General features: G+C 42.8%; 1 protein-coding gene across 1 annotated transcript in view; it reads right to left on the reverse strand.

The window, feature by feature from the left end:
• Nucleotides 1-3,926: 3,926 nt before the first annotated feature.
• GNG10 (G protein subunit gamma 10) overlaps nt 3,927-21,992 on the reverse strand; it is a 204,804-nt gene continuing 186,738 nt past the window's right edge. The window contains exon 3 of the mRNA XM_044061074.1: nt 3,927-4,688. The gene's annotated coding sequence lies outside the window, so the exon portion shown is untranslated. The remainder of the gene's footprint in view (nt 4,689-21,992) is intronic.

Genomic DNA, 21,992 nt, shown 5'->3' on the forward strand with positions numbered 1-21,992 from the left:
CGGTCTTTTTGTTTCTTAGGAGTCTGCAATGTCGGATGTTCCGACGGCATTGTATAAGCAAATTTATCGCCGAAAAAGTCTTCAGCGAACTCCGCCCGGCGTCTAAGAGTGCGCTTATTGAAGCGAGCACAGGCGACACAGGCCGAGACGTTGTGGTCTGGGCCAAGGCAAGGAAGACAGTAAGAGTGGAAATCCTTATGAGGTATTTGTTTACCACAAGACAGACAATTGTTAACTTTTTCAGTAATTTCTGACATCGGCTGTGGCAAGAAAGGTCCCCAACGGGGTACTTAGCTTTTTTGATGACTTCGGATTCGAAGAATACAGGAGCTGACTGACCAGCACTTGCGAACTGCTTCTGCTTCGGGCACCGCGCGGCAAGAAAGACTGAAGAAAATGGCGTCAGCTGATGCTTATGTACTCCAGCCGCTCTGACGTCGGAGAGAAATGCGACATCAGCCAACGTCGGACCCAGACTTTGGAATCCGGCCGACTGAGGGCTGCCTGAGGCAGGACAACCCATATGTTATGACTGCAGTTGCATTCTTGAAGGACATCAGATGAGAGAGTCCTGAGCAGAAGTTTCATAGTCAAACTCAGCCTTAGGCCTCTTAGAAGGGGGGGGTTGACTACCCCTGATCAGAGTAATAAGATCTTCAGCCATTTTGATGTTTTTTAGGCATAAGGGCCTGAACATGTGGCCTGGGTGTCATTTTTTTAGACAAAGATTGAGATTTAGGCCTTAGAATAGAAGGTGGAGTCGGTTTAATATGCAAGTCTGTAGGCCTGAATACACCCTCAGAAGCCGGTGCCTGCACACTGGCTCTGGACCCATCCAAGGTAGAGACATCCGCAGGTTCCATAGGTGAAGCATTTCACAGCATACCGGACTCCGAATGGGTCTCAGTAGAGGCCTGCGAGTCAGAAGTGGGTATCAGGAGCATCTCACTGAATACCGGCGAACTGTCGACTGGCTTAGGAGAAGCGTCATCGACAGTTTTGGACCTCAACAGCCTGTCTCGGTCTTTTTCTTTGCATTTTTTCAGAATTCCGGTAGTCGGATGGCTAACCAACGTAATTTCTGGATAATTAGAGAACCAAAATATTTAGAGGCAAAAATGTACTGACAACGGACAGTGCGCCGATTAAATAAAGCACAAAACCGACAGCAAGGTACGTCATGGTCAGGGCCTAGGCAAGGAATACAGTACAAATGAAAATCTTTATGAGGTATTTGCTTTCCACAAGTAATGCAATTATTAACTTTTACTGATATCAGTAAGGAGCAAGAAAAAGTTTCCCCAACGGGGTACTTAACTTTAAGACTTCAGTTCTGAAAGTCTAAAACGAAAAAAGTTTCAGGAGTCTGCCGACTGGCCCTTGCAAACTGCTTCTGCTTCGGGCACCGCACGGCAAGAAAGACTGTTGTAATGGCGTCGGCTGCATGTTTTATACCCTTGACGACATGGAAGAAGGGACAGCAACCGACGCAGGACCCAAGACTTTGTTAATCAGGCCGACTGAGGGAAACCTGCCAGCAGATTACCCAAATGTAATGACTGCAACAGTGAAACACGAAGAACATCAAGGAGGGGGACTGGAGAGGGAGGCTTACACTAACTAAACTACACTGAACAACACAACAATAGTGAAATGGGAGGTAAAATGAGGGAAAGGTAACGAGACTAGGCAAAGCCGCGGCAAATGAGATCTGAGGGAAGGAAGGAGATGGAGGGGTATTATGGGTAAGGGGAGGAGCTTGAAGCTCGGATCAGATGCCGGTGAAGTTGCGATCCGATTCCCACAGATTGATGATCAAATGAAGTCAACTACTTCAGATCAATATATTCACGGTCAGAACAAGTAACACCCTTATGAATTAATTCACAGCATTGCAGAGTGCTTTTTCTAATCATCGGATGCAATTAAAGAAGGATTTATGGTGATCTTGGACTGGAGAGATACATTTAATTTGTGTTCACTATGGTCTTCCTTATGGTAACTTTCCGACATTTGCCAAGCTTTTTGGCAGAGTAATGTGGGTAGTGTTTGACTTATTATAGACTTCAATTACATTTTTGTTTTTATTATAAAGCTTATTAATGATACATTATACAAAGATTTTTTATTAACATTTCCCAGAATATTTGATTACTGTGACAGCTTGGTTTATGTTATTGATTATGCTCAGAGTAAAACTTATTGGCATAAGTGACAGCTGAGGCTACATGATGGCTGGAAATTTTGAGATCTCCCCATACAGCTTTAATAGGCGTGTCCTGAATTCAGAAGTGTGAATTGTGATGGGCTTAGGTGCATTAATGTAGTTGGTCTGGCCATGGGTAGAATATTAGGGTATACTGTATGTGCTGGCCTAGCTTACCTGAGTGCAGAGAATGAATGTTACTTTGTAGACCACCTGCCATTTTGTGACAAGAGGCTGGTTAGCGTTACATTTTTATTTGTGTGAATGGATCTGTGGGACTAGTTTCCACAATGTAGCACACAGGCTTGGTGGTAAACACTGGCACTGGTGTGGCTGAACCTCAGGGATTAGCTGTTGTGATGTTGCACAGATGCTCGAGGATGCTAGAGGATGAACGCCGGTACTGATGCGAGTGGACATTTGCGGAACTAGCTCCCATTATATGTGCACTGAGGTTTATCACAGATTGCTTTGTAAGTTAATTCTTCTGGCTTCTCTAAGGAAATGTGTTGTAGTGCAGCACTGTAACTAAAAGGCAGTCAGCTGTAATGTGACAGAGATAATGGACTGTAGTACCAACTCATGGTCTATGCATTTTATGTAGTGCAGAATGGTTGTGGCAGTACAATTCAGTGCTCTGGCATGACCTATACCTTTTACTGGGGGGTAATATAGTTCCAAGTGTGTACAATTTGTAAATTCCTGGCTATAGGTAATCCTAACAATTTTCTTAATTAAATCTCAGAAATAACCAACATCTGTAGTAATTATAGGTTATAATGTTCACATCTGCAACTCTTAACTGAGTGCAACAATTCCTGTGTTTCAAATGAGACTCCAGCGTGGAAAATGTCTTTGAGGTTCAACAATCTCAGAGTTGACTATTACTTAAAGGATGCACAAGTGCTGGAGTTTTGCCCCCACAAAAAAAAAAAAAAAAAAAAAAAAAAAAAAAAAAATACAATGAATTCTCGGTTTCTAATTCGTGGTAGAATTCCAATGAGATTTGAGACCGACATACTGACAGTTACTTGTTTCAAAAATCTTATATATCCATACAGAAACTTAACTAGCACAGGAAAATGTTACATTGATCCAACAGCACTTTGCGTGTAATATGAGAAAAATGTTCTTAGTTCATAAACCAATTTAAACATATTGTTGACAATTGTACTGGTGCAGGTTCGTTTTAGCCACATAACCCCCACTGCTATGTAACGTGTCTTTCTTGAGAAACTGAAGTAAGAGAAGGCAAAGGTTTACTGGCTTTAGAAAATGAAACGTAAAGTGCAGTAATTTCAGATTCAGAATGAGCAGTTTGTGTTAAAATTAACACAAAAGTACATTTTCACTTTCTAAGAAGTATACATTTCCTTCAGTCAATCACAAGAGGAGACTGCCGGGACCAACTACTCCCAATAACTCTCCAGAAGTATTTCACAGAGGGGGTTTCAGAGCCATGGAATACGCTACTGGAAGGGATGGTAGAGAGAAGCCATACAGCTAGCTGTAAAAAAAAAAAAAGCAAGTAGGACAAGCAGAAAAGGATAAAGGAGAAGTTAGAGATGTAGGGGAATTGCAGCGTTAAATGCTCAAACAGGCAAACTTAAATTAGTCTCTTTTTGCCAAACAAATTTATTGCAAAGACCTAACTATAATATGCGCAAATGAAAGAGCTTCTTAAAAATCATTATACAAAGATATTCTCTACACCAAGATATCAGTTGTACCAAATTTTTTTTAATTCAGTTCAATAAAAAAAACTTTTGTATGAAGGGATGTTTTTCAACTAAGACCAGTCATCTAAAGAATTTATATTAAATACACTTTACTGAAAACACAAATTCATATTTTACAAGGTCAGTACCACCAAATACACTAATATTGTATAATGAAACAAAAGTTAGCGCATCACTCATTTCAATATGAAGCAAATCTAAAGCAAATGTCAAAAAAAGCCAAATTACAAATCATTAGTATTTCATTTTGCCAGTAAACAAAGGGACTAGACAGCTGTTTTGAATCTCTCAGGTGGCCATTTCAGTTTGTTTATATTAAAAACGGCAGGGTCTGTTACTGTATACAAAACTCCAAGATGGCCTAATGGCTCTAGGTAATCTTTTGTTTAACACGAATATATACCTTTATATATATATATAACTTAATTCTCCCGTCACAGAAAGGGCATCATTAATTGGCTCTTAAAAAGTGTAAACAAAAGTTCAAACAAGGTTCTATAGTACAAATTCCCAAAGACAACATGCAGGATTTATAAAACAAAAACAAAAGTTAAACATAAACCAATAATAACAAAGGTTTAGTTAAACCACATTTTTGTGTGTTTATAAATATAACTATTTTGGCCCAATATATGGAAAGGCACAGTAACTGTGTTCTCCAGAAGTGAGGCAGTGTTTTTGTACCATTTGCCAAGTGTGTACTTCCCAATCAGCCCTCCTTGTCTTCAAAATATGCGAATTTCCTAAAAGAAAAAACAAGTCTTTTAAAATTTATACACAAACAAATTACGGCTAGTTCTGGCACTCACTTTAGATAAAGCAGACCTAAGTTTCTTACCCATACACAATAAGTTTCAACATTTTTTTAATATCCACTTTGAACAATGAAATAGATGCACATACATTAATAACAGTGAAAACAAACCATAGTGACATTTCCCATTTTCACACAGTATATACATTTTCTTTAAACTACCATTCACTCCATTAAAAGAAAACTGCTCAATTCCTGCCTTCAGTTAAACCCAACTCTTTATCCTGAACACTATTCTGCATGTATTGTTCCAACAAACTCTGTTTCTATGTAATTTGCTCTTTTCCTTTTTAAAGATCCCACAATTTCTATGTAATAGGTTCTCTCCCTTTTCTAAACATTCCACCCCCATTGCTTTACCTCATTTACAATATTCAGTACTTCAATTATAGCTGGTTTAGATTTGGATTTCCATTTTCCAGTAATTGCTTTTTTTTGGCACACTATAATATTAAACTTTGGAAGGCCTTACTATATCTTGGCAATTCAGATTAAATGTTGCAGCTCAAAAAGAGCCATCTCCTTAGTTATGGCCATTTATTCCCACCAACATTTCTGATGAAGTACTCTATAGGGATTATTTAAAAATCTGAAAACTTTTTACACTCCCAAAACATGTTCCTAATTGCCCGTCTATATCCCATCACACCTTCAGAGCTTTTGTTATCAACCTGAGGAAAAACTGTCTGAAGTCTGCTTTGGGTATAAAAACTCCTATGCAAACATTTCTAAGTAAAAACCCTAAACCTTCTGGACTTTGCTGCATACTCTGGAGTCATTTAGATGTCCTCTCATTGTTCCTTTGTTTTCACTCTTTTTTCTAACTGATTTTTACAGTTTCCATGCAATGCTTAAATGAGCTACTAATTACTACTTTTTTAATGGCAGCATATATTCTAGAATCAACTAAAGTGTCTACCAGAGCTGGTCTTTCATTTAACACTCCCTTAACCCTTTCAAGTTTGACCCACTTCAGAGTAAAACAACAACAAAAAAATTACAGTCATACTTAAATATACTACCAGTACATATAACCTTGCACGAACTGCAGGAGGAGGTAAGTATGGGTACATTGCCAGTGCTGAGACCACCACTCCTGGCTACGATTAAAGACCAAAATAATACTAAATTAACTATATCCTGACTTAAGAATGGGGTCCATTCCCATCATAGTAGTAGAAACCCAAAACACTTGGAGAAATGAAAGAGAATGTACCATTTTTTGCTTTTCTCTGAGAGACAATAAGATAGAACATTAAACATTTTCACACAAAGTGCATGTTTATGGTTTCCACACAGATACAGGCATACACAAGATACTTGAAACAAATCCAATCAAAATGAATCAACCCCAATATCAAGCTTCTCTCACTTGCAGCAAAATTCTCTGGTACATAAATCAGATCAATTTAGCATGAGATTAATTTGCTTCCAGGGTGGAAACAAACAGCACATCTCAAAATTCTATTCAAAGTTTAAGTGGGCCATTAATTTGTTCCGATTTCTAAAAATAAATTTTCCTTTTTTCTCCAAATCTTCCTTAGAAAGGCTCTTCTCCACATCCTCAACTCCACCACATATTCTACTATTTAAAACATAGGGCAAGTAAAACCTATTTCTACTACTAAAAATACCTTTAAAATAGACACCACCAGTACAAATGTACCTAGGCATAATACATAAGCCAAAGCACACAAATTTTGATTGAGATGGAAATTTGTTCAATACAGGGGCAATACATGTCCCAGTAGTCCAATTTATTTATTTATTTTACTTTTGTTAACCGGGAAAGTCCGACTGGATACAGGTCCTTTTTCAGCTGAGGCCTGGGGAGAAACGCTCCAGATGCAATACAATCCAGCATGCAATAGTCAAATATTATCATGTTATCAGTACTATATACAAGTATATTATAGACTCATTTCAGCATGTGGTAGGCAGAGTTTTACATTTTTGGTAGTAGGTTTATAAGCAGTACAATGACAGATAATATCTTATCAGGACTATATACAAGCTTGTTACAGTCATTTCAGCAGATTATTGGCAGAGTTTTACATTTGTGGTAGTATGTACATATGCAGTACATTGAGAGATTCAGAGTAGTACAGTACTGGGAAAAAAGTACAGTTGTGTACACTTACCATAAATGTATATGTTAGAGTGTATTCACTGTTGCAGTCATTACATTTGGGTAATCCTGCTGGCAGGTTGCCCTCAGTCGGCCTGAATTCCAAAGTCCTGGGTCCTGGGTCGGCTGCTGTCGCCCCTTCCCTGACGTTAGGTAGTCAGGGGTATAAAAGAAGCGGCCAACACCATTTTCTTTTGTTTTTCTTGCCCCAGATGTCGGATGCCCCCTAAAAGGGTAGCCAAAATTTATATGTATAAAAATACATGCACCAATATAAACTTTACCTTCATCTACAAGCAAATACACCACATAGGTTCCATCAGAAGAAAAAGGGGGATGGCGGGTGGGTAACCAGGACTGCAACAGTGAATACACTAACATCTACATTTATAGCAAGTGTACACAACTGTACTATGTTCTTCGTGTTTCAATGTTGCAGTCATTACATTTAGGTAGAGTCCCAAAGCTATGGTTGGGAGGCTGGAGCTAAACAGCATTAGGAGCGGCTATGAGGCCCTGCAGAACTGCAGTGGCAAAGCCTGCCCTGGATTTAGAATAGAGTGGCAGATGATAGTGCTTTGTAAAGGTGTGCACTGAACTCCAAGTAGCAGCCTCTAAAATGTCCTTGGTTGGTACTCCCCTGAGAAAGGCTGCTGAAGTGGCTGCAGCTCTGGTTGAATGTGGCCTAATGCCCTTAGGCACCGACTTGCCATGGTGTAAGTAGCAGAAATGAATGCAGTGGCCTATCCACTTTGAAATAGTCTGCTTTGAGATAGCCTTTCATTGTGATCCTGCAGCATATGTCACTAGTAATTGCTCTGTCTTTCTGAAAACTTTGGTTCTGTCCAAGTAGAATCTAAGCTGTGTGTACGTCCAAAGAATGCATAATTCTCTCCCCCTTGTTCTGTGGATTTGGATAAAAAGTTGGCAGACTAATAGTTTGGTTAAGAGCCACACTGGGCACCACCTTAGGCATAAATGTTGGGTTTGTCCTCAGAGAGACCCTGTCTGGATAAAAAATGATAAAAGGTTCCACAGCCATGAGTGCCTGTAGCTCTGAAACTCGTCTTGCAGAAATTATTGCTAAGAGCAGAGCTGTTTTCCAAGATAAAAACTTTATATCAGCAGTAGCAGCTGGTTCAAAAGGAGGCTGGGTGAGTTTTTCCAAGACATAGTTGAGGTCCCATGCAGGCATTGGTGATCTCCTCGAAGGCCTTAAATATTTGGCTCCTCTGAGGTACTGCTTTAATAAGGGATGAGAAAAAATTGGTGGCTCTGTATTGTAATGAGTCGAAATGGCAGAGGCATGAATTTTAATAAATGAGAAAGATGGGCCTTTGTCCAGCATCTCAGTTAAGTATTGCAAAATCTGAGGAATATTTGGCACAGCTGTATCAGTTCCTTGTGCCTGGTTCCAAGCACAGAATCTCTTCCATTTTCCAGCATAAGATTTTCTAGTACTAGGCCTTCTGGCTTCCAAAATGACATCCATCACAGCTTTACTGAGAGGTATGTTTTTTATGACTACATTATCCGCCATGCTGCCAAGTTTAAAGTCCTGAGTTGGCTGTGCAGGATCCAATTGTTTTGCTGGGACAGTAGATGAGGTATCTGAGGTAAGGTCCAAGCTGAGCATTGAGACAAGTTCCTTAGGATTGGACACCAGTACTGACGTGGCCAGTCTTGGGCAATCAGTGTCATCTTTGGCTTCTCCTGTCTGACCTTTAGGAGTACCTTGGGGAGGAAATGCAGTGGGGGAAAGGCATATACCGATAGGTTTTTCCAGCTGAAAAGATAGGGTGTCCACTTTCCATGCTTGTCTCTGATAAGTCCTTGTGCAGAATCTTTTTAGCTGGTAGTTGTGAGGGGAGGCAAATAGATCTATGTCCGGGCATCCCCATTTCCTTGTTATCATGTTGAAGACTTGTGGATCCAGCTGACACTCATGGGGATCCATAAGGTTTCTACTTAGTCTGCCAGAGTATTTTCCCTTCCTGGCAGGAATTGTGCCTGCAGATGTACTTGGCAAGTCAATGCTGTGTCCCACAAGGTCATGGCTAGTCTGCAAAGGGGGTAAGAATGTGTGCCCCCCTGCTTGTTTATATACCACATGACCGTGGTGTTGTTTGTCTTTATCAGCAGTTGTCCCGGATGAAGTAGGTCCTTGAAGGCTGTCAGGACATTTTGAACAGCTAGCATCTCTTTTTGATTGATATGCAGATGCATTTGGTTTGAGGACCATGTGTCTTGAATGCATCTTCCTGCCATGTGGGCCCCCCCAGGCATAATCTGATGCATCCGTTGTTAAGTGTCTGCCTGGCTGGGGGTAATGTGAATGGCTGTCCCTCGTTTTGGTGGCAAGCCTTTGCCCACCGCCTTAAAAAACTCCAGCTATACTCGTCGCATATAGTCTACTCAGAGGCAATCTCTGCTTAACATACAAGGCCATGTCAAACCCAGAGCTGTTGGACATGCTACACTTAAAGAAATCCCAATCCCTCAGAACCACATGCTCCAGGGATCTAAACCTTGTCATCACAATAGACAAAACATGCTGCAGGGATAGGTTCCTGACCCAGAGACTCCCCAGACTCTGGAATAGATTGCCCATACATGTCAAGCAGAGTGCCTCTTTGGCCCTCTTCAAAAGGAACTTTGACGATTGGATGGGAGAAAGGAAATTCACCCCAGTGATCACGTCAGTCGCCCTGCTAGACAGGGGTCCAGGGAAGTAAATAGTGTGGGAAGAAATATCCATGGAATTGTTATGGCTAGGCTTGTATAGGCCCTAGGGCTGATAGCCTAGTACCAACCTATGAACTCCTGTTGCAGGCAGGGAATGAGAGTAATCATTGCTTCCAGGCTGTGGCAATGTCGAGTACAAATACTTTTTAGGTACCATTGAAGTTTCCTCATATGCAGTCTTGCAGATGGAATTAGTAGGATGCAGGATGCCATGAAGCCCAAAGCCTGCAGATTTTTTCTTGCAGATAACTGGGCCTTTGTTGCCAACATTTTGAAATAGGTAGTCAGCTGCCTTTATTTGTCTGGCATGAGATAAGCCATCTGTGCAGTTGTATTTAAGCTTGCAACCAGGAATATTATCTCTTGAGAGGGTACCAGTTTTGATTTCTTTTCGTTGACTGTGTACCCTAGGCATGTAGAAGTCTTTTCACAAATGCCAGATGCTGTAGAAGAATGTACTTGTTCTCCGCTTAAATTAGACCGCTGTTCAAGTAAGGATATAGTACAGTTTTGTACCTACCATAAATGTAGATGTCCGATAGGTATGCATCTGCAGTCCTAACATATGGGTTGTCCTGCCTCAGGCAGCCCTTCGGTCGGCCGGATTCCAAAGTCTGGGTCTGGCCTCGGCTGATGTCGCACTTCACCCGACGTCATAGCTGCTGTGTATTGGGTATAAAGGCATCAGCCGACGCCATTTTCCTCAGTGTTTCTTGCCCCAGATGCCAGGTGCCCTCTAGGAAGGCTAAATTTTGATAAATGCAAATAATGCCAAACAGTAGAAAGCAAACCATATAAGAATATATATACAAACAAATACACCATAACAGATTCCCCAGCTAGCTAAAAGAGGGGTAAATACCCTAGGAATACCACAGAGGGGAAGGAGGGTGGGTAATCCTGACTGCAGATGCATACCTATCGGACATCTACATTTATGGTAGGTACAAAACTGTACTATGTCCTTCAAGGATGCATCTGCAGTCCTAACATATGGGTAGAATACCATAGCCAAACTGGGGGAGGAAGTACTAAGATAAAGATGGTGTAGTTAAGATCCCTTGCAAAACAGCAGTTGCAAAACCTGCTCGGGATCTGGAGTATAAAGGAAGATTATAATGCTTGGCAAATGTATGCACGGAGCTCCAAGTAGCAGCTTCTAAAATGTCTTTGGTAGCCACTCCTCGTAGGAAAGCTGTAGTGGTGGCTGTAGCTCTTGTGGAGTGAGGCCTGATATTTTCTGGAGTTGTCTTTCCATGAAAAGAGTAGCAAAATCTAATGCAATTTCCTATCCATTTTGAGATTGTCTGTTTTGAAATTGCTTTTCCTTGCATTCCTGTTGCATATGCTACCAGAAGCTGGTCAGTTTTTCTGTTGGTCTTAGTTCTGTCCAGATAGTAGCGTAATTGTCTGTGTACATCCAAGGTATGTAGTAGTCTTTCCCCCCTGTTCTGTGGGTTGGGGAAGAATGTAGGTAAATGAATTGCTTGGTTCAATGATACTCTGGAGACCACTTTTGGCATAAAAGTGGGGTTAGTTCTCAGAGACACTCTATCCTGATGGAAGATAAGGAAGGGCTGTACTGCCATTAATGCCTGTAACTCAGATACCCTTCTTGCTGAAGTGATTGCAAGCAGGAAAGCAGTTTTCCAAGATAAGAACTGTAAGTCTGCTGTTGCTGCTGGTTCAAAAGGGGAAGTGTTAACTTTTCCAGCACAAAGTTAAGATCCCAGGTAGGCAAAGGTGGTTTCCATGGAGCCTTTACAATTCTGATTCCTCTCAGGAACTGTCTGAGTAGAGGATGAGAGAAGACTGGTGGATCCATGTTGTATTCTGCTGAAATTGCTGATGCATGAATCTTAATGGAGGAGTAGGACAGGCCATTGTGGAACAGTTCTGCTAAGTATTCCAGGATGTTTGCTATGTTTGCCAATGATACATTTTCCCCTTCTGATGCACTCCAAATGAGGTATCTTTTCCATTTGGCTGAATAAGTCTTCCTTGTGGAGGGTCTGCGAGCCTCCAGGATAATGTCCTTAACCCTCTGAGATAAATCTGGGTTATTTTGTTTTATGCAATATTCCAAGCAGCTAGCTGTAGTGTTTTCAAGTTTGAATGTAGGATCTTGTAGTTGTTCTGTGTTAGAAGTAAAGGACATAGAGGTAGAGGCCATGTGTGTGTCCGAAACATGCTTCTCAGTAGCGGGTACCAATGCTGCCTCGGCCAGTCTGGAGCTATCAGGATTATCCTTGGCTGATCCTCTTTGATCTTCAGTAGGACTTTGTACATCAAAGGAAGAGGTGGGAATGCATATGCTGTCAGGTTTTTAAAACTGAATGAAAGGGAGTCCACCCTCCAAGCAAGTGGGTGGTATGCTCTTGTGCAGAATTTCTTCAATTGGTGGTTGTGTGGGGAGACGAACAGGTCCATCTCTGGTAGCCCCCATTTCTTTGTTATGGTTTTGAAGATATCTGGATGCAGCATCCATTCGTGAGCATCCGTGGTAGTTCTGCTTAAGGTGTCTGCTAGTGAATTTTCTTTTCTTGGTACAAATCTGGCCTGGAGTTGAATGTTGAGGTTCAGGGCCACATTCCACAAGTCCATTGCCATCCGGCATAGAGGATATGAGTGTGTACCTCCCTGTTTGTTGATGTACCACATGACTGTGGTGTTGTCCGTCGTTATCAGCAGGTGTCCTTGTTGAAGAAATGGTCTGAATGCCTGGATTGCATGTTTCACTGCCAGCATCTCCTTTTGATTTATGTGTAGATTCAGCTGGTCTTGTGTCCATAGGCCTTGTATAGACTTGTCCACCATGTGCACCCCCCAGCCTAGGTCTGAGGCATCCGTGGTGATGGTCTGGCTTGGATGAGGTTTGTGGAAAGGCAATCCTCTGTTCAACTGACAGGCCTGAGCCCACCACAGAAATTCTTGCTTCAGGCATGGAATTATTGGAATCTGGGCTTCTAGACTGTGCTTGTGTTGAGACCATACATTCCTTAGGTACCATTGCAACTTTCTCATACGCAGTCTGGCATGCGGAATCAATATTATGCAGGATGCCATGTAACCCAGGGCTTGCAGGATTTTCCTTGCAGTAAGCTGAGTCTGTGTTGTTAATGCCATGAAATAGACTGGTAGTTGCTTTTGTTTTTCTTCTGTGAGAAAGGCCATCTGAGTTGATGTGTCCAGTTCTGCACCCAAGAATGTTATCCTTTGGGATGGTAGCAGTCTTGACTTTTGCATGTTGACTGTGTATCCCAAGGCTTGCAGCAGTTGTATAACCTTTTCCAAATCTTTTGTTAATTTTGTTTTGTTGTCCACTTGTATTAGGCAGTCGTCCAGGTGTGGATAAATTTGAATTCCCTGAAGCCTGCAATGAGCAATTACTGATGCCAGGCATTTCGTGAATACTCTGGGCGCAGTAGATAAGCCAAAGGGCAATGCTGAGAATTGATAATGCTCTGATCCTGCAAGAAATCTGAGGTGTCTTCTGCAATCTGGTCGTATAGGGACGTGCAGGTATGCCTCCTTGAGATCTAGAGTCATCAGCCAAGACTCCTTGCCCAGCATGGGAAGAAGTTGCTGTAGGGTCAGCATTTTGAATTTTGGAACAATGAGGTATGTGTTCAGAGCGGACAGGTCGAGAATAGGCCTCCATTGATTTTCTTTTCTTGGTACAAGGAAAAGTCTGGAGTAAAATCCTTGTCCTTGTTCCATAGGCGGTACCTTTTCTATAGCTCTCATCCTTAGCAGGTTGTTGATTTGCCTTAGAGCGTTTGTTGTTTGGCTTGGTGGTAGGTTTGGCATTCCTCTCTTTTTTGGTAGAGTGTGGAAGTGAAACCTGTAGCCTTTGTCTATTGTTTGTAAAGTCCATTTGTCTCCTGTAATGTAATGCCAGTTTACGGAAAATAAGGCTAGTTTTCCGCCCAAGGGTGCTTCCAGTTGTTCCCTGGTAGGTGGAATCAGAGCCAAGTCATTGCGTCTGTCCTGTGGAAGTGGTGGTGGCTGAATCTGTGGCAGTACTTCTCTGGTTGTTAGGCTGCCACTGACATCCCCTGTAGGCACCCCTGGATTGACCTCTGCCTCTTGGGCGTCTATTTCTGCCTCTCTGTGCTCTGGAGGTGTCTGGAAAGGACCGATTCTTCGAAGGCCAATTTCTGCTAAACCTCGGAGGTTGGACCTGTAAGAAATCCTTGACTGTTTGGACAGATTTTGCTTTTTCTTCTACCTTCTTTAGAACCTGCTGTGCAGGGGAGCCAAACAACTTTGTTTCTCCATAGGAGCATCTAGGAGTTTTGACTTAACATGGTCTGGTAAGGATTGTTGTTTTAACCAAGCATGCCTTCTAATCACTGTTCCAGTCATAGCTGATCTAAAGGAAGCCTCCAGTGCATCATAGCCACATTTTAAGAAATGGTTACTGACCTGCTGAGAGTTATGTACCAAATCCTGAAGGGACTTACGGTCTATAGGTTCAGGAGAGGACAGTTTTTTATTTAGCTGGTCTAACAAAAATTCCTGGTACTGAATCATGTGAAATTGACAGTTTAAGGCCCTGGCCGAAAGAGTAGCAGAAGTATAAACCTTTTTACCCCATCTCTCTAATGCTCTAGATTCCCTTTCAGATGGGAGAGGGGTTTTGGCAGAGGCAGCTGCTACAGCTTTGGGGCCCTGTGAAATGGTTTCAGGATCTTTAACAGGAGCCTTATACAAATGGTAGTGTGTGTCCGGGACCCTGTAATATCTGTCAGGCTTGGCAGGGGCCGGAGGGAGAGAATCAGGGGCAGTGCAGGCATCATTATATGCATCAACAACAACTGTTAGTACTGGAGGAATGGCTAAAGGCCTATGCTGTGGTAAATGTAAAAAAGTCCTAAGCCTTTTCCTTGAATCTGAAAAATCCTGGCCCTGCCATTGAAAATGTTCCCTCATAGCATGTAAGGTTTCCCCAAAGGAAAATTCTTCAGGAGGAGAAGCAGAAGGAATGGAGTCTTCTGCATCAGAATCCTCATAAGGAGAATATGGGCCTTCCTGAGGGTCTGAAATTTGAGTCATCCGAGGAATAGTCTGTAGAAACAGGTTCCGGGGGTTCAGTTCTAGGTCTCTTATCTGGAGGAGGTTGAGAGGCCCTGTCTGGGTGAGGTTGGGATCCCCTGATCAAAGAAATGAGATCCTCAGCCAGGCTGAGCATTTGGGAACTAGAGGTAGGCCTGTGAGAGGGAGTTTTAGCAGGTAAGGCCTTAGAAGATTTAGCTGCTTTAGCCCTGGAAAAAGCCTTGATAGACATAGATGCAGGGGGTCTAGCAGCTCCCCGTGCAGGGGTAGATATGTCTAAAGGAGTAGTATCTGATAAATCCTGGGTGCCTGCTTCAGCAGGGGTAATTTCAGTAGCAGATTCAGCCATGCTCTGTGAGGCCTCGGCTATCGGAGGTATGCTTTCGGCCGAAGGAAGAACAGAGGGCTCGGTTTCAGCCGAAACCGAGACACTCGCGGTTGGCCTAACCGTGGTTTCAGCCGAAACCGCGGACCACGAGTGTCAGTCCTTTTCCTTACGCTTTTTAGCTAATTGTGTAGTCGGAGTCTCTGACGGCATTTTGTATGCAAAAGCGGGACCAAAAAACTCCTCTGCAAACTCCGACCGATGTCTAAGCGTCCGTCGGTTGAAGGAAGCACAGGCTAGACAAGCTGATAAGTCGTGGTCTGGGCCTAAACAAGGAAGGCAGTAAGAGTGGAAATCCTTATGAGGTATTTGTTTCCCACAAGTTAAACAATTATTTACTTTGTCTGACATCGGCTGAGGCAAGAAAGAGTCCCCAACGGGGTACTTAGCTTTTTAGAATTCTTCGGTAGTAGAAATCTCTGGATCTGACCGACCAGCACTTGCGAACAGCTTCTGCTTCGGGCACCACGCGGCAAGAAAGACTGAGGAAAATGGCGTCGGCTGATGCCTTTATACCCGATACACAGCAGCTATGACGTCGGGTGAAGTGCGACATCAGCCGAGGCCAGACCCAGACTTTGGAATCTGGCCGACCGAAGGGCTGCCTGAGGCAGGACAACCCATATGTTAGGACTGCAGATGCATCCTTGAAGGACATATTTGTATTCCTCTTTGTCTGCAGTATGCAATTACTGGTGCCAGGCACTTTGTAAAGACCCTGAGGGCACTAGATAAGCCAAAGGGCAGTGCAGAGAACTGGTAATGCATTGAGCCAGCCTTGAATCTGAGGTATCTTCTGCATAATTGTCTGATTGGGACATGCAGGTATGCCTCTTTTAGGTCTAGAGTCACAAGCCAAGCGTTCTTGCCCAGCATGGGCAGAAGCGGCTGCAAAAGTCAACATCTTGAATTTTGTTATATCCAGGAATGTGTTCAGAATAGTCAGGTCCAGTATTGGTCTCCAGGCCTTGTCCTTTCTGGGTACCAAGAACAGTTGAGTAAAATCCTTGCCCCTGCTCTTGCTCTGGTACTTGTTGAATGGCCCCCATGTCCATGAGGGATGCCTCTGCCCATTGATTTTTTGGCAGATCTGGCCAGCCGTTTGCATTTGGCAGGGTATGTAAGTGGAACTTGTAGCCTTGTGACACGATATTTAGAACTCACTTGTCCTGGGTTATAATGTGCCAATTTTGAGAAAAAAGTGCTAATTTTCCCCCTAAGGGTGCTGCCAGGAGATACCTGCTTGGTGTAGGCAGGGGGGGGGAAGTCATTGGGATGGTTTCCTGTATGGTTGTGATTTGTCTTCTCCAACTCTGGAGGTAGAAGCACCCCATTGCTTTGACCTGTATGAACCTTACGTCTGGGATCTGCCTCTAGGGCGTCTGGATCTGCCCCTTTGAGGTCTGTCTGACACAGGAAAGGACCAATTCTTTGTAGGCCAGTGTCTACTAAACCTAGGTGGCTGTACTTGTAAAAAAATCTTTGACAAGTTTGCCTAGATTTAGCTTTGTCCTCCATTTTCTTTAACACCTCTTCTGCCTTAACACCAAATAAAGTATTGTGCTGTAAAGGTGCATCTAATAATTTAACTGACATGATCAGGCAGATTTTGTTCCTTTAACCAAGCATGCCTCCTAATTACAGAACCCGTAACTGCGGCCCTACAGGAGGCCTCCAAAGAATCAAAACCACATTGCAAAGTATGCTTTCCAACTTGTTCAGCTGCATGCAATAAATCCTGCATTTCCTTGTTTTCTGCACATTCAGAGTTTAATAACATTTTCTGTTTAAGCAATGCGATAACATGTTGCTGATATTTGAGCATATGAAACTGACAGTTTAAGGCCCTTATAGCCAAGGTAGCAGATGTGTAAACCTTTTTTCCCCATCTATCCAGTGCCCTAGAATCCCTGTCAGAGGGGGTAGGGTTTTTTTGCAGCAGAAGCTTTAACTCTTTTGGGACCCTGTGAAATAGTTTCTGGGTCTGCAGCAGGGTTTTTAAAAAGGAATTGAGAGTCAGGAACCCTGTAATATCAGTCAGGCTTAACAGGAGCTGGAGGTAAGGAGTCAGGGGTAAGACTAGACTCCGAAAACACATCTACAATGTCTAACACTGATGGAATGACTAGTGGCCTGTGTTGAGGTAGTAAAAGGAAACCCCGGAGCCTCTTTTTAGATTCTGAAAAATCTTGGCTCTCCCAGTGGAAATGCTCTCTTATGGTATGCAAAGTTTCCCCAAAAGAATAGTCCTCTGGAAGAGAAGCTGAAGGTATAGATTCTTCAGGATCAGAATCCTTATAGGGGGGAAGAGAATATTCCTGATCAGAAGAAAGAGAAACCTGATCTGAAGATTCATAGTCAGTCCCTTGCCTAGGCCTCTTATCAGGAGGGGGATGGGAACCCCTGATCACGGTAATCCAAGTCTTCGGCCATTTTGAGCATCTGTTTTTTCGGCAGAGAGGCCTGCCCACATGGCTCAAGTTGGTTTCTTTGCTTTAGAAGGTGCTTTACTCTTTACCTTTGAAGCTGAAGTCGGTTTAATGTAAAGATGTTTAGGTCCGAATACACCCTCAGAAGCCGGTGCCAGCTCAACGGCTCCGGACTTATCTGAAGTAATAGTATCAGAGGCTCCAATACCTTGAGTTTCCAGTGGCATGGCTGACTCCACGTGGGAGTCAGTAGCAGCCTGCGACTCAAGTAGCGGGCGTCTGGGGCTGCAAAAGCGCCTCACAGCGAATGGCTTAGGAGAAGCTTTGTCTGTTTTGGGCCTCAGTTGTCTCTCTCTCTCCTTTTCTTTGCGTTTTTTGTGAACTCCGGTAGTCTGATGGCTATCAGACAACATTTCTGGACAATTAACCCGGCGTCCAAAATAATTTAAAGCAAAATCATACCAACGCTTAATAGTGCGTTGGTTAAATCTAGCACAAAACCGACAACCAGAAACATTGTGATCAGGACCTAGGCAAGGAATACAGTAAGAATGAAAGTCCTTATGAGGTATTTGCTTTCCACAAGAAATACAATTATTTACTTTTTCTGACATCGGTCTGGACTAAGAAAAAAGTTTCCCCAACGGGGTACTTAGCTTTACTGAAGACTTCGGATCTGAAACTCGAACATGAAAATCTCAGGAGTCGGCCGACCGGCACTTGCCAACTGCTTCAGGCCCCGCGCAGCAAGAAAGACTAAAGAAAATGGTGTCGGCTGCTTCTTTTATACCCCTGACGACCTGACAGCAGCCGACGCAGGACCCAGGACATGGGAATTTGGGCCGACTGAGGGCAACCTGCCAGCAGGATTACCCAAATGTAATGACTGCAACAGTGAAACACGAAGAACATCTGCACAAAGGTTTTTTGTAGCAGTGGTGGTAGTAGGGTGTATATCCAGTCATTTGTCAGATTAGAAGTAGCAAGGTATCCGAGAGAAAAGGAACAAGATGTTTTAGTAGGAGTACACTCAGAAAAGTTTGTGTGCTTGGAACAGACCGGTTTAACCTGCTTAACTAGAGGAAGTAATAGGTGATTATCAGCAGGTGCATTCATGCATTCCTGCAACAGTGCAGTGGGCTGGTTTAACCTGGGGAGACCAGAGCAGAGCCAGTTGTTTGCATAGCGGCTTTTGAGGTGTTTTTAAATTGGCGGGGAGAGAAGTAGCAGTGATGTGATTTGGGAGTTGATTCCAAACTTTGGCTGCATCATTTTTATGTTTGACGACATTTAAAAGGTTTTGGCTACTGGATCTTAAGGTTCTGGTGGTTGTGTAGGGCTGAATTAGTTGCTGTAGCGATGTGATTTTGTCTGGCAGGTAGTACTGTTTGTGTGTTGTATAGAGTTGCTGAAGTATCAGCTGTTGGGGCAGCTCAAGCCAGCTGAGTTGCTTTAGGGCAAGACAGTGATGTGATCTATGAGAGGCCTCAGTAATGAACTTGGCAATCTTGTTGTAATAAAATTCCATTTTGGTGAGTTCTGTGACAAAGATTTGTCATTATAGGGGTGGCATACAGTCGGACGGATAAAAGATGGGTCCTTGCAATTGTGGATCTAGTCTCCTTGGTAATGAATTGTTTGCTTCTATAAAGGAGACCCAGTTTTTTGTTTACTATGATTGGGCTATGTGAAGGTCAAATCGGAGGTTGTCGATAATTACACCTAGCAGTTTTGTGTGCTTTTAGGAGTGATTGTGATGTTAGCTTTGGAGACTATAGTTAGATTACTGCATTGCTGAGGTGGTCTACCAGGGCCAAATATGATTAGGTTGTTTTTTTGGGGATTAAGGAGTTTTATGCTGGTGAACCATGCTTTTGCTCAGGTGAAGTTTTGTTGAATTATGGCTTGTAGTTCATTCATATTTGGGGCAACACATATAATGCTGGTGTCTTTTGCATAGTGTACTACTTTGGCAGAGACTGAGGATGCAGATATCTGGTTTGTGAATAGGGAGAACAGTAAAGGACCAAGAATGGATCCTTGAGGGACACCAGTGGAGACTGGTAAAAGGGAGGACAATTGGTTTTGCCATAGCACTGCTCGTTGCCGACCTAATAGGTAGTTTCTAAACCATGATATAGTGGAAGAGTGGATGTTAAGGGTAGCTAGTGTTTCCAGAAGCCTGCTATGGTTTACCATACCGAAGGCTTTAGATAAGTCTAGAAATATGGCGGATACTGACCGTCCCTTGTTTCTGTGGTGATTGACTAAGTTGGAAAAGGACAGTAGCGCTGTGGTGGTGCTATGGGAGGGTCTAAAGCCATGCTGGACAGTAGTGCTGTGATGGTGCTATGGGAGGGTCTAAAGCCGTGCTGAGAATGGGATAGCAGGTTATTTGTTAGGAGGTATTGCATTAGAATTAACTATTCTCTCCAATATTTTTGATAAAGGTGAGAGAATTGCTATTGGCCGGTAGTTGGTTAGCTCTCAGGATTTGCCTCCCTTGTGGAGTGGAATTATATGTGATATTTTCCACAAGGTGGGTACAGTGGATTCTGTTATGGACCTATTTAGGACGGACGGACATGGGGTAGGCTATGGCTTCAGCTGTTATCTGAAGGAAGTCAGCAGGGAGTTTGTCTGCAGCTAGTGTGGTTGGTTTAAGTTTTTTCAGGAGTTTGGTAATAGTCTTTAGTGGACACAGGGTGTAGGGAAAGTTAGGGGAGTTGTTTTGTTCTATGGTGTGGGTGGGATTTGTTATGGGGTTGCTGGTACTATTTTGGGTGGATTGTTTCAGTAAAGTATCTATTGAAAGGTGTTGGGATGTCGTGGTTTTTTGGCAGTTCGGGGGTAGGGATGGTCGACTTTCCAGGGTACAGTAAACTATTTATTGCGGTCCAGAATTTCTGAGGGTTATTAGCAAATTTGTCTTGCCTGGTATTATAGTAATTGGCTTTGTCTAGCTTAATGTGTTTTTCGGCTTTGTTGCGGAGTTCTAGGTAATGTTTCAAGGAAGAGGTTTTGCATTTATGAAATGAACCCAGGCTTTGTCCCTACTTTTCATTATAGTGGTGCATGTTCATTTAGGGCTTTGAAGTATTGCACTGCTTCGTCTAGAGGTAGGTGAGTAAGGGGAGTCCAGTTAATGAATTTTAAAGCATTAGGTAGGTTATTAGTTATGAAGTTCTTTTTGTTACTTATTGTTTTTAGAGTGGGGGGAATGGTATGGTGGGATCTATTCCTAATCAGGTTACTTGGTGGTCACAGACTGTCTGGGAGACAGCCTGCTTGTTGTAGGAGATTGGGGTTTGATAGCAGTATCCAGTCTAAGATGGACTGTCGTTTGGGATCTCTGATCAATTCTTGTGGGGTGAGAAATAATTTGGGTAAAGCCATGTAGGTTGATATGGGAGGAGGGGTTGTAACTAGAGCATTCAGCCCAGTCTACATTAAAGTCTCAGAGTAATATGGTTACCTGTGGGAAGGAGGTAGACATCCAGAATAGCAGGTTTTCCAGTGTAGCAATGTTATTGCCTGGTGGAATGTAGCCACCTGCAATAATTATATCTTTTCTGGAGTTTAGTTTAGCAAATATTACTTGAATATCTTTTGTTTCGTGGGTGTTGCATTCAAACTGTTCCATAGTGAGATGATTTTGGAAGACTATGGCTACACCTCCACCTTTTTTCCCTATTCTATCATTATGTATAACATTATATCCAGGTGGAGTGATCTCATTGCTGTGGTATTCTGGCTTAAGCCAAGTTTGTCAACACCGCTATCTCTGGTTTGTATAAGGCTAGGAGGGCATGTATGTCTTGCATTTTGTTGAGTATACTTCTCGAATTTATGTTTAACAGGAGGCGAGAAGAGGTAGGCCTTTTGAATAGAGCCTCTGATTTAAATTAGTTACGCTTGATAAGTTGGGACCTGGATTAGGGTGTTTATCTCCACAGCAGGTGAGATTTTGGAGTAGGTGACGTTTGTGTAGTATTCTGGTTATTTTTTGGGAGGAGTGGGGTTAGTTTTATAAGTTGGTTTGTTAGAGTATAAAAGAGGTTTGGAGGAGGAGAGGTCAGATGGTGATATAGGGATGTGTATTAGTTTGATGGCAGTGGTTGTGGAATCATTGAGTTGCGTTTCACATAAAGCTCAGTGTGATAAGAGATTAGGATGGAGAGGAGGAGTAGAGAGATGGTGGTTATTAGGTATATTTCAAGTTGTGGAGGATGGGTATGTTGCATGTTTAAGTTTGTGTACAGAGGGGTATAAGTAGGTGGATAGAGTATAGGAGGGAAGGAGTGGTATCTACAGCTGTTGTGGTAGAGAGTAGGTAAAGGGTGAACTGATTGGGGTCTGGTGAATTGTATATGGGAGATGGTTCGGTGGGCGGGACTAGTAATTAGTGGAGTGTGCAGATAGTATCTATAAGTCTAAGTGTTATGGGGTGGGTGGGAATGGGGGTAGGGTAGAGGAGCAAAAATTTGC

Source organism: Protopterus annectens, chromosome 2.part0 (genome assembly GCF_019279795.1).
Source record: "Protopterus annectens isolate FY-2018-M chromosome 2.part0, PAN1.0, whole genome shotgun sequence".
In the NCBI taxonomy this organism is placed as follows: Eukaryota; Metazoa; Chordata; order Ceratodontiformes; family Protopteridae; genus Protopterus; species Protopterus annectens.